Source organism: Ochotona curzoniae, unplaced genomic scaffold (assembly GCF_017591425.1).
Source record: "Ochotona curzoniae isolate NIBS_2020 unplaced genomic scaffold, NIBS_Ocur_1.0 contig_2692, whole genome shotgun sequence".
NCBI lineage: Eukaryota > Metazoa > Chordata > Mammalia > Lagomorpha > Ochotonidae > Ochotona > Ochotona curzoniae.
Genome location: NW_024465556.1, coordinates 1,688,730 through 1,701,315, shown reverse-complemented (window position 1 = coordinate 1,701,315; position 12,586 = coordinate 1,688,730). Strand labels below are relative to the sequence as shown.

The 12,586-nt window shown below is 40.7% G+C and overlaps 1 protein-coding gene across 1 annotated transcript in view; it reads right to left on the bottom strand.

Annotated features, from left to right (window-relative positions):
- Window positions 1-8,399, bottom strand: part of ATAD1 (ATPase family AAA domain containing 1) — a 41,030-nt gene extending 32,631 nt beyond the window's left edge. Inside the window, exon 1 of the mRNA XM_040975771.1 lies at window positions 8,215-8,399. The gene's annotated coding sequence lies outside the window, so the exon portion shown is untranslated. The remainder of the gene's footprint in view (window positions 1-8,214) is intronic.
- Between the last annotated feature and the right edge of the window lie 4,187 nt (window positions 8,400-12,586).

Here is a 12,586-nt window from a genome sequence, read left to right as displayed (position 1 = left end):
ATTCTTAGAACCTAGCCTTTAAAGCACCCACTCCACTGCTCCTAGATTTTGGGAAGGAATATGCAATTTATTAACCATGTGAGATCTCTACCAGGCGAGAATACACCAAGACAGGACACAGTCTGGCCCCCTGATTTTGTACTTCCTAACTTGTTTTTTTTGTTGTTTAGCCAATTGATTTTTCCATCAGTCAACACCTAAACATCAGTAGTGATTCAGAAGTCATTTTGGAACATATTTTGAGAAACTGCCTGAGTGAGTAAAGTATTTTTTTAAGTTTTTTTTTTTTTCTTACTTGAAAGTCATATACAGAGAGGAGAAACAGAAAGCAAGACCTTCTGTCAGATGATTCACTCCCTCAAGTGGCCGCAATGGCTAGAGATGAGCTGATCCAAAGCCAGGAGCTTCTTCCAGATCTCCCACATGAGTGCAGGGTCCCAAGGTTGTGGGCCATCCTCAACTGCTTTCCCAGGCCATAAGCAGGGAGCTGGATGGGAAGCAGGTCTGTCAGGATTATAACTGACGCCCATTTGGGATCTTGGCGTGTGCAAGCTGGGGACTTTAGCTGCTAGATTATTGCGCTGAGCCCAGTAAGTAAAGTAGTTTTACAAAAATATCCACCACCCCAGACTAAAAACTCATGTATTCATCTGAATGTTTTTTCTTTTCTTTCTTTCTTTTTTTTTTTTTTTTGTTAACAGGGCTAGGAATGACAGAGAAGATCTTCTATCCACTGGTTCACTCTCCAGATGGCCACAACAGCCAGAGATGAGCTGATCTGAAACTGGGAGTCTGGAGCTTTCTCTGGGTTCCCCATGTGGGTGCAAGGTCCCAGGGAACTGGGTCATCTGCTGCTTTCTAAGGCCATAAGCAGAGACACTAGTTCGGAAGTAGAGCAGCGAGCACACAAACTGGCACCCAAATGGGGTGCAAATGCCACAGGGTGGAGGACTAACCTACTGCGTCAACATGCGCTTTAACCATTTGAGCTATTTTTAAGTTGCCTCTCAAATTAGAAAAGAAAATCAAATCAGGGAAGCCCTCAGGATGAAATTAGCAGCAAAATTCCCTTTTGTGAACAACAGCAACAAAAAATATCTGAAGTAGCCATAGTAGACTTCATTCATTGCTCATTAGAAATTCACTTGATAGTGATTTGTTAAGGGCAGTACTTCAACATATGAATGTAACTATACAGTGGTAATTATGCCTCTGTGACAAATACGTGGAACCTTGGTGTTTTTATGATAGTTCATGGGGGTTCAGTGTCAAAGCATAGCAAGTTAGGCTTCTTCCTGCTCTGCCAGCATCCCATATTGGGGCCAGTTTGAGTCCTTGCTGTACTTCCAATCTGCCTCCCTGCAAATGGCCTGAGAAAGTAATGGAGGGTGGCCCGAGGCCTTGGCCACTAGAGCCACTTGGGAGACCCTGAAGAAGCTCTGGCTCCTAGTTTCAGACCAGCCTCGCTTCACCAGTTGCCACTATTTGGGGAGTGAACCAAAGAATGGAGCGTCTCTCTCTCTCTGTCTCTCCTCCTCTCTGTTATACTGCTGTTTCTCAAAATAAGTAAATAAATGAACCTTTTTTTTTTTTAAAAAAAGATATTTCACTGGAAAAGAATAATCGATTATTATTTTGACAAAATGAAATAAAATGGATAAAGAAAGAAAAGTAAAGCAAAAATATGAATTACCAACCAAAGCAGTAAGACAAAATTTAAGTATTTGGACTTGCAACAGGAAGAATAAGATGGAGCTTCAGACAAAACTAATAGAAAACTAAAATATCAGTGGATTAGTGAAGATAGAATGCTGTTCTGGTAGCTCTGTTTCCTGAGAAGTACTGAGGCATGTGTATTGCTGTGGTTGCCTCACAAGTTGGGATGCTGAATCCCTTATCAGAGTGCCTGGCTTAAGTGCTGGCTGCCGCAGGGTTGATTCAGCTTCCAGTTAATGAGCTCCCTTCCTGGGCAGCAGCAGGTGCTGGCTTAACTTCTTGGGACCCTATACCCAGGTGGGCAATGTGACTTGAGTTCTGAGTTCCTGCCTTCAACCTGGCTCAGATCTGGTCGTTACAGGCACTGGAGTGTGAGCCAGCAGACAGGAAGATCTCTCATGATCTGTTACCTTACCTTTGTGCCTTTCACATAAATAAAAATAAGCAAATAAACATTAAAAAATACATAGAGAGCTAAAACACAGCAGCAATGTAAAAAAAATGTTGTAAATCTACAAAGTAAACTCTATACTGACTTTAAGCGCATATATGAAAAGGTGTCATTTTTTGTCTTATCCTGCAATGGCATCAATCCCCCCAAAATCTTAGCATTTTTGTATAGCCATTTTTGGTGATCAATACTGCTAATTATTTCTTTTTCATAGCTTCTGTTACCAAAAAACGCATCCTAGGACCTAATAATTTATCTAACAGCCACAATAGTTTGTTGTTTAATTTTAATACAGTGCTAAAAATAACCTACTCAAATGATAGTACTCTGTGCAAAATCCAAATTAATTAAAAATAGAATTGCTTCAAGATATTTAAACTTTAAATGTAGCCTCATTAGCAAATGTTATAAAGCATAGATCAATGATTTTTTTTCTGGGATTCATTTCAGATCCTTATAAATGCCTCCCCCATATAGTTTTATAAATGGGGAAGGAGATGGAAAGGATTGGGCAATTCATAGCAGAAAGGTATGAATTCATTAGCCAAAATAGAAGAAACGGTTATTGAAATGTTAATTCCCAATTCCTGTAACAACAGACTGATAGATGAGGCATGAAACAAGACCAGATGCTGTGGTTTCCAAGATGCACTTGGCTTCCCATGCTTTATAACCTGAAGCAATTTTTGCTCTTAAGTAGGTCACTTGCTCGCTCTCATTTACCTGATTCTAGGAAAATGCCCTTGGAAGTATCTGGAAAATAAAATGTACTGGTGTTAAAAATTTTTAAATTAAGGTTTTGTAAAACTTCTCTTTCCCGCAAATAACTTCTAACTTTGAAGCATATGTGAAACTGAAATGGACGAGAAAAATTTGAAATCCTTTTTTTTTTCTAGGCACAGACTAAAATCTGTGTTCATTCTATTAGGACCTGTAATTCAGTGTGCCCAGCACTGGGATATTAGTCAGTTTACAAAGGTTATAGTTGGAAACTATATTCTCCTATCAGCTGTGACCTTCTTGAGAAACTAGGATGCCTAGGGCAGAGGAGGGGTTTTACAAAGTTGTAACATAAAATAGGACTTTTGGGGGCTCCATTCCTATGGATTTATCCTGAGCATGGAGGAAGAAAAGGAAGGAAATATAGAAGATCTAGATAGTATGCAGAGAAAATCGATCTGTTGACCATAACCATACGACTGCCCTGTCATGACAATTCTATTCCTGATCCTGATGTGTCCAATGTAAACCAGTCCAGTCAGAGAGCTTTGATATTTGCAGGGTTTAACAACATGGACTTCATAGGCCTGAGCTTGAATTTAAGATCTGATATTTATTCATCACATTACTTTCAACAAGCTACTTATACTCCCAAGCCTCAGTTTCCTCATAATGAGCATAGGAGCAGTAACAGTATACCTGCTATGGATTTGCAAGGAGAATGAAACGAGACATTGCATGTAAATCATGCAGCTCAATGCCTGGCACTTAGCAGGTGTCAATAAGCTTGCTGCTGTAACACTAAGGTAATATTTCTTTTTTAAAAAAGATTTATTTATTTTTGTTGGAAAGTCAGATTTACAGAGAGGAGAGACAGAGAAAAAGAGCTTCCATCCACTGATTCACACCCCAAGTTGCTGCAATGGCCAGAGCTGAGCCAATCTGAAGCCAGGAGCCAGGAGTTTCTTCCTGGTCTCCTACATGCATGCAGGGTCCCATGGCTTTGAGCTGACCTCTACTGCTTTCCCAGGCCACAGGCAGGAACTAGTGCCCATATGGGATCCTAGTGCATGCAAGATGAGGACTTTAGCCACTAGGCTACCACTCTGGGACCTTAGGGTAATATTTCTATGAAAGTATGAAGTGATGTGCTCTCATCCTCAGAAGTCTATAAGGTCAATGGGTTTTTTTATATCTTCTTTGTGTTTGCAGGAGGACTTTATCTACTTTCCAACCATGGTTTCTTATCTGAAATATTCATCTTCTTTGACTTGTACAAAGGCTATGCCTTGTGTTTGCTTAACCACTTAAATCTCTTATTCCCACCAGGAATACAACTGTCTGGCTGAGACACACCCACCAGGAGTTTACAAACTGTTTCTGATAGCTCTTTAAATCCTATAAGTTTCCATCCTTATGACCCCATGTGTGGATATTTCTTAGTTCACTGAAGAAATGTTGGCTGTTATTAATTTTGGTTGTTATTTCCATCTTGAATATTAACAGCCATTTATTGAGCTTATAATTCTTGCTGTCATAAAGTTATGGAGTAAAACATTTCATTACAAATGCAAGACCTAGGGCCTGGCATGGTAGCCTGGTGGCTAAAGTCCTCGCCTTGCAATTACTGGGATCCCACATAGGTGCTGGTTCCAATTCTGGCTGCTCCACTTCCCATCCAGCTCCCTGCCTGTGGCCTGGGAAAGCAGTAGAGGATGGCCCAAAGCCCTGGGACCCTGCACCCATGTGAGAGATCTGGAAGAAGCTCCTGGCTTCTGGCTCCTAGCTTCAGATCAACTCAACTCCAGCCATTACAGCCACTTGGGAATGAATCAATGGATGGAATGTCTTTCTGTCTCTCCTTCTCTCTGTATATCTGCCTTTCCAACAAAAATAAATAAATAACAAACTTTATTAAATATTAAAATCTCTCTTCCCTCCCTGTTTATTGTCATTGCTTTTGGAACCAGAAAAACAAAACTAAGTGGTAAGGGGTTGTGGGGAAGCCTGTAACTGAATTCAAGAAGTACAGGAAACAAGTAAGTATCCTAAATTGGCAGAATTTAAATTCCCATTCAGCTTCAAAATCTTTCTAGTGTATAGTCTGCTGCTTCTTAAATTTAAATACCAGCCTTATTGTGAGAGGTTTGAAAGCTCAAATAAGGCCCAGTGCCAGAGACATGGCAACACCCATTTGTTTGTCTCCTGAGTTCTCTGGTTAATGAGCAGTCAGAAAACCTAGATAGAAAGGGAGGCAAAATAAAAAGATTGACTTTCCAATAGTGCTTTCTTCTCTGGGGCTGTTTTATGAAAAGTAGAAGAGATGTTAATGATTTTTAGCTAAAAGTAGTCTTAAGATCCTGTTTAGATTTTCTTAAGCTTCTGACTGGACTGTGTTCCATTTTTTACGTTGCCCAATCTATGACTTAATGCTCCTTGTGCCAGAAGGACTGACTTTCCATAGTCTGTCTTCATGTTCTCTTCATACGCTGGCCTTCAAGAATCTTCTTTCCCCATTCCTCTGACATTGTGATGATCCAGAGAATTTTGTAATGATATGATTCTATGATTCATTCTGATTTTAGTGTGAAAAAGCTTTGATTTGGATTTTCTTTCTATTTGGAACTCAACAAACAATGCTGATTTTGAACTCTGAGTATGCTTTAACATTGCTGCGAAGATTTCTGTAGTAATCTTTAGTCAGCCACTAACTCATCAGCCATGGTTTCATTATAATTTGGCTTTACATTTACCTGCCTGGAGTTAAAAATCTGATGTCTGTGTTTATATGTTTGAGCATTCTTCCTTCAAATTAGGGCCTTCTAACTAATTATCCATGCTCTCATCCCCACTTCATCCCCAGCCATATGGTCACATCTGTGGGTTGGTGAAGGCAGAAGAGAACTGTTACTCTCTACCCCAACTGTCCGCCCTCCAGATAAGTGGAAGATAATAGTAGGAAGCTGCTCCCAGGAAAATGATGTCCTAGGCCTGGCATGATAGCTCAATTGGCTAATCCTCCCCCTGCAAGCAATGAGATCCCATTTTAGCACTCGTTCATGTCCTAGCAGCTCCACTTTCGATCTAGATCCCTGTTTTTGGCTTGGAAAGCACCCTGGAGGATGGCCCATTGCCTTGGGACCCTCAACTGTATGGGAGACCTTGAAGAAGCTCCTGATTCCTGATTTTGGATCAGCTCAGTTCTTACCATTGCAGCCATTTGGGATGGAAGATCTTTCTGTCATTCCTTCTCTTCATAAATCTGATATATCTTTCCAAAAAAAATAATTAAATCTTTCAAAAAAATTATGTCCTTCACTTGCAGAAGGACTAGCTAACTAGAAAGTATGCTTCCTAGACTTGAACAAATGATACTAGCAAAAAAGCAATGGGAAGCATTAAGTATCAATGCATAATAATAATGACTGCATCAAGAACTTAAGAAGGAAGTTTGGATATTATTAAATAAGCTATGTTTCACAGCAAATTGTGGCATTTAGAAGGTAAACTTGGGAGCAACTAAGGGTACAATTATTTCTTGCTTTCTCATTAGCCTAATTTAAAAAATTTTCTTGACCACTTTAAGGAATGTAACCATTTCTACTCTCCACTAATGGGAGTTTACTGTTAGAAATTCTGAAAACAAACCATGTAGCTTGTGCTATGATTCATGTTTTAATTGAAAATAGCCAAAGAACAACAGAGAAATAAGGACATGATTTACCACTTCATTTGTGTCCCTTTACCACTTTCATTAAGACAAAAGGCATTTTACCTCTGTTTTTAAATATCATGCTCTGGAAAGTAAATTCAGGAATATGAAACTTTATACTTATATTGATTTTATTGGAAAGGCCAATTTATAGATAGAAGGAGAGAAAATCTTCTAACTGCTGTTCATTTCTGAGGTGGTCTCAACAGCCAGAGCTGAGTTGATCAGGGGCCAGGAGCTTCTCCTGGGTCTCCCACATGTGTGCAGGGTCCCAAAGCTTTGAGTTACCCTTGACTGCTTTCCCAGACCATAAGCAGGGAGCTGGATGGGAAGTGGAGCACCCCAAACACAAGTGCCCATATGAAATTCCAACACTAGCAAGGTGAGGTTTTAGCCACCAAGCCATCACACTGGGCTTGAAAGCAATGCCTTTTTTTTTTTAAAACCAATCTGCATCTCCCATCTTTTCCTTGTATGCACTGTGCAAGCATGCTAACATCCCCTTTGTGTGCAGCCTCTTCATGTTATTCTCCTTAGAGCCATCTGTAGCTCTGTCACTCGTGGCCCAAGACATGAATTAACTCTATTTGACTCCTTTTGGATTAAAAAGGTTATTTCTGAACCTAGACCTTGAATAGGAACACTCTAATTTTTCTCTCCCACACTAGAATTTTGTTAAACCATTGCATTTTTTTCCAGAATTAATCAGGACAATTGATGAAATTAAGCCTCAGTTGTGATTTGGCCACTTCTATCTTAGATAAATATCAAAAATTATTTCATCAGAACTTAATGTGAAATAGAAAGATTACTCTATTAAATGAGATGAAGTGTCCAGATTCTAGGAAGTTTTGGTGGTTGGATGTGTTGGTTTCTAGTTCTCAAGGCTTCATTCCACACTACCTTTGGGTTTCTTCAGGGCAGAGAATATTAACTAAGTATGATACTTGCTCTCTCCAGATGAAAATAATGATTAATGTCTTTCCAGATAGTATCCCAACCAAAACTTAAGAAGAAAAGTTTATATAACACAACACGAAAAAGTGGCATATGGGCATTACTCTTTCAGGTCTATATTATAGTCACTTGATAAGTTGTGTCTGTATGTTTATGCTTATATTTGAAAAAATGAGTAGTTTTTTTAGTCACTGAGTAAGATACTTTATCTGATATGTAAAAGCATTTCATCTGTAGGCTTTGGGGAAGTACAAAGGTGGAAGGGCTTGCCCCAGTACATTATTTATTTATAAGTATAAAGTTCCTTGGAGGCTAATATATGTGATGCTTGTTATATATTTTATAATGTATATATTATTGCATTTTATAATAATCATATCTAAAATATACAATAAATGTGAATATGTATGTTAAATATAGAAGATATACAAATATAAACTTACATATAATATGTACTATATATTAGACTCCAAAGAACTTGATATATTCTATATTTATATAATAGAAATTACATTATATATGTGTGTGTGTGTGTATTAGCTTCCAACGAACTTCAGTAGAAACAGCTTCACTGAAGCAAAAATGAAGATGTAGATTGGAATTGTCGAGCTTAACTGAGAGACTCTAGATGAAGGTTTGACTTTCAACAGTACCGTACCTTCTGACAGCTGTGATTGAAGTTGGTTCTCAGGAAGCCGGTGTTGGCTTGCCCTTTGCACAGTTTAGCAGAATCTAGCATCTTTCTAGTTTGTAGGAGATATTCCTCAGGGAGCTGTAGAGGCCATGGGGGAGATGACAACTCTCAAAGCTTTCCCCCACAGAGAACTTTGAATTGGGGAAGAAAAGAGATTCTGTGCATTCTTGCTGTCACAATGCTGGTCATGTGACTTCAGAGAATCATGTGACTAGAATATGGAATTCGGTTGTTCTCACAACACCAAGCTTTAACTCTAGAGTGCCTCAGAAGCCGGGACAGCTTAGTAGAGATCCTAACTGAAACATCAACATGGGGTTGGCATTGTGGTGTAACATATAAAGCCATCGCCTGAGATGCTGACATCCCATAAAGATGCCAATTTGAGTCCCAGCTATTCTATTTCCAGTCCAGCCCCCTGCTAATTTGTATGGGAAAGCAGCAGGGGGCGCCCAAGTCCTTGAGCCCCTGCACCCATGTGGAGACCTGTGGGAGGTTCCTGGCTCCTGGCCTCAGACCCTCCAGTGTTTGGCTGTTGTGGCCATTTGGGGAGTGAACAAGCAAGTAGAAGATCTCTCTCTTTCTATACTCCCTCTCTCTTTGTCTCTTTGTAACTCTTTTGTTGCAGAATATGCGAGAGATCATGCCAGACAAGAATAGGAGGTACTTAGGAGTGGTAGTTAGCCAAACTTGGCAATGGCAGTGCCCATTACTCTAGGAACCACCAGCATGTTCAGAATCATATATTTCTAATTACTAACTGTAGGTACTAGCTATCATTCATCTGATAACAGATATTAGCAAATGAAAAGTCAAAATGGCAGTCCAGTCTGAATTAAATCCCGGAAAGGAGAAGAAATGGTCATTACTGTGAAATCTGTCTGTTAAACTAAAGACCTATGTTCCAGCTTCCTCAGCAATATTAATTATCCTAAGAGAAGCACAGTGAACAACCTGGATATACTGATAAAACTGCAAGCACTCATCTCTTCCTGGCTTCTCTGTTCACATTCCATTACTGCTAGGCCTCACTTCTACAACTCTTGTAAATGCACAAACTGGAAATACAAAACACTTAGCATTTGTATCTTTGCTGACTCGCCCAAGCAGTGAACAGAGGGTGAAGAATACAGACATACATGGGCCATATTCAGGGGCTACCTCTTCTCGGAGTCTGTCTGCGGGAAGCCAGAGAACAAGCAGGTACCACGGAGACTTTAGAGTAGGAGTGCAAGGGTGACAGACGCATGTGACCAAGGAAGAGAGCCCCTCCCCATCATGGGCCCTTGTGGGGGCTTGCAAGGGGTGTGGTTACACAACAGTGCAATACCACCCCCTCTCAATTCTAAGTGATGATAGGTGAGCATCATTTGACTCACAGGTGGGCAGAAAGGATTACATAGGTGGAGGAGGTGTGGTTTCCAAACTCATGGCCTTAAACTGGCTGCCTACAAACATAACACTGTCCTTTAAATAAATAAAGGCTTCAGAAAAAAACTTGCCATGAGGTAGGATTAACTAATAAAAGACATGAAACTATTTAAAAGTATTTTTTCACTGGGACATAGGACCAGAAGAATCCTTGTTTTCTTATGTCTCACACTGTATTGATTTAAGACCATTTAGTTAGCGTTTACTAAAAACTTGCCACATATTAAACAGTATGCAAGGTGTTAGAGATAGCAACAAAGGAAGTACAACTGAGACCTAGTATCTATACTTGCTAGCAGCTGATTTCCCATAGTGCTTGCTATGTTCCAGGGTTGTTATCAGTGATTATAAGAGGACTTCAAAAGGTAAAAAAAAAATGCAATTAAAAGCTAAGCTTAGGGCCCACATGGTAGCCTACCAGCTAAAGTCCTTGCCTTGAACGTACCAGGATCCCATATGTGTGGCACTGGTTCTAATCCTGGCAGCTCCACTTCCCATCCAGCTCCCTGCTTATGGCCTGGGAAAGCAGTCAAGGACGGCTCAAAGCCTTAGGACCCTGTACCCGCGTGGGCGATCTGGAGGAAGTTCCTGGCTCCTAACTTCGGATCGATGCAGCTCTGACCTTTGCAGCCACTTGGGGAGTGAATCATAGGCGGAAGATCTTCCTCTCTGTCTCTCCTCCTCTCTGTATATCTGACTTTGCAATAAAAATAAAATAAATCTTAAAAAAAAAAAAAGCTAAGTTTAAAGCCAGGTGCCATAGCCTGGTGACTAAAGCCTGCCTTACCTTGCATACTCCAGGATCCTATACAGGCGCCAGTATCTTATACAGTATCCTATACAGGCGCCAGTATCTTCTACAGTATCCTATACAGGCGTTAGTATCTTGGCTGCTCTACTTCCCTTCCAATTCCCTGCTTGAGACTCCTAACTACCTAGCAAAACCTAAAAATAAGCTTATCTTACTGTGTGAAAATTTATACCATTTTTTGTTCTTTCTGAATTTTCTTTCCAAATTCTGCCTCCAATTTTTATTCAAATGTAATATACAGTATGTGTGAATTTTTAAAAATATTTACTTATTTGAGAGGCAGAGGAACAGAAAAAGACGTTTTCCATCTTCTTCTGTCTTACTCCCCAAATGACTGCACGATGCTTGTAACTGAGCAGGTCAAAGCCAGTTTAGCCCAGGTCTCCCACATGGGTGACAGGAATCCAAGGACTGGAGCCGTCTGCTGCTGCTTTCCCAGGCACCATAGCAGGGAGCTGCATCGGAAAAGTGAAGCAGCCAGAATTTGAACTGGCATTCATATAGGTTGCTTATGTTGCAAAAGGCAGCTTGACTTGCTGCACCATATGGCAGCCTCACAAATCTTTTTAAAAAGAAATGTATCTTTTAAAATAATTAGTGTATGCATTTAACTTATGTGAGAGACAGAGCTACCATCAGCTGGTTTACTCCCCAAACGTTGGCATTGGCAAGGGCTGGTCCAGACCAAAGCCAGGAGACTGTCATCAATCCAAGTCTCCCACATAGGTAGCTAACACAGCACTTGGTACTTCCCAGGGTGCCTGTGAGCAGGAAGCTGAAATCAGGAGCAGAGTTGAGGCTCCAGATTCTCTGACCTGGGCGTGGCAGCCCGAGTCACATCTTAATAGGTCAAACACCTGCTCCTGTGAATATGTTTTACTGATAATGAACCCATCATACTTCTCTACAATAAATTTAAATAAAGAATGTAAACTGTGTAAAGTCTCTATTAGGTTCTGTTAGTCCATGGAGGCACAGGTGAAATTGGGCACAGATAGATAATGAGAAATGAGAGTAGAGTTCTTATTGCCTAGCATCAGGCAAGGGCTTTGTAAGCCCTACTTCACCTGAGACATTCCAAACTGCTAAGACAAGCCATTGTAAACAAGTGGCTTTACCAAGGGGCCTTTCTGCAGCTTTCCCACCCATCTGATCACAGTCGGTCAGTGTTGCACTACACAGGTCCACACGACCCCTCCAAAGTTGTAGATTTTAAAAGGCAGATCTGAAAACTGCACTTCCACATCCTACTGGGCTGCCTCACCTAAATAAAGCCTTTCCCACATTGATTGGTTGCCCCTGTACCTTGCTTGGACCCAGGGAATCCTGAAAGGCAGCTTTTGGGACTGAACCTGGAGATGTAATTTTGAAGGCACCTGTCCCTGGAGAATCTCTGGCTTTTCCCTGCTCCTTTGACATACCACATGGGTCATGATCCTGGGGAACATGAGGAGTCTTTGAGATTCCTCCAGAGGGCCTTGCTGCACTTTTTAAAAAATGTATTTATTTTTATTGGAGAGGCAGATTTACAGAGAGAAAAATCTTCTGTCTGCTAGTTCACTCCCCAAGTGTCCACAATGGCCAGAGCTGAGCTGTTCTGACACCAGAAGCCAGGAGCTTCTTACAGGTTTCCCATGTGAGCACAAGGTTCCAGGGCTTTGGGCCATCTATTGCTGCTTTGCTGGGACACAAACTGGCACCCATATGGGATCCTGACAGATACAACGTGAGGATTTAGCCACTAGGCTATTGCACGGGGCTCAACTTCCTCTGTGCTTTTAACTCCTCTCCAAAACTCCTAGTGCTAGGTCAAACTCCCTGTCTGCCTCCAAGGAGCTGTGCTTTTCTGGCCCAATCTCTGTAATACTGGAGAGGCGCTTGAAGTTAAGAGGTGGTCTAACATTGTTAATAGTAGTAAGAGATCTGGGGATGCCTGCCCGCTCCCTCCTTCTTTTTCTTTCATTTTTTATTATATTTTTTGACAATCTTTACATAGTTAATTAGGGTAAAAAGGATCAAGGGCTATAGGAAAGTGGGTAAAACTATTATTTCCATATTGTTTCCTTCATGTATCTGAGGTAAAGGGGGACATTG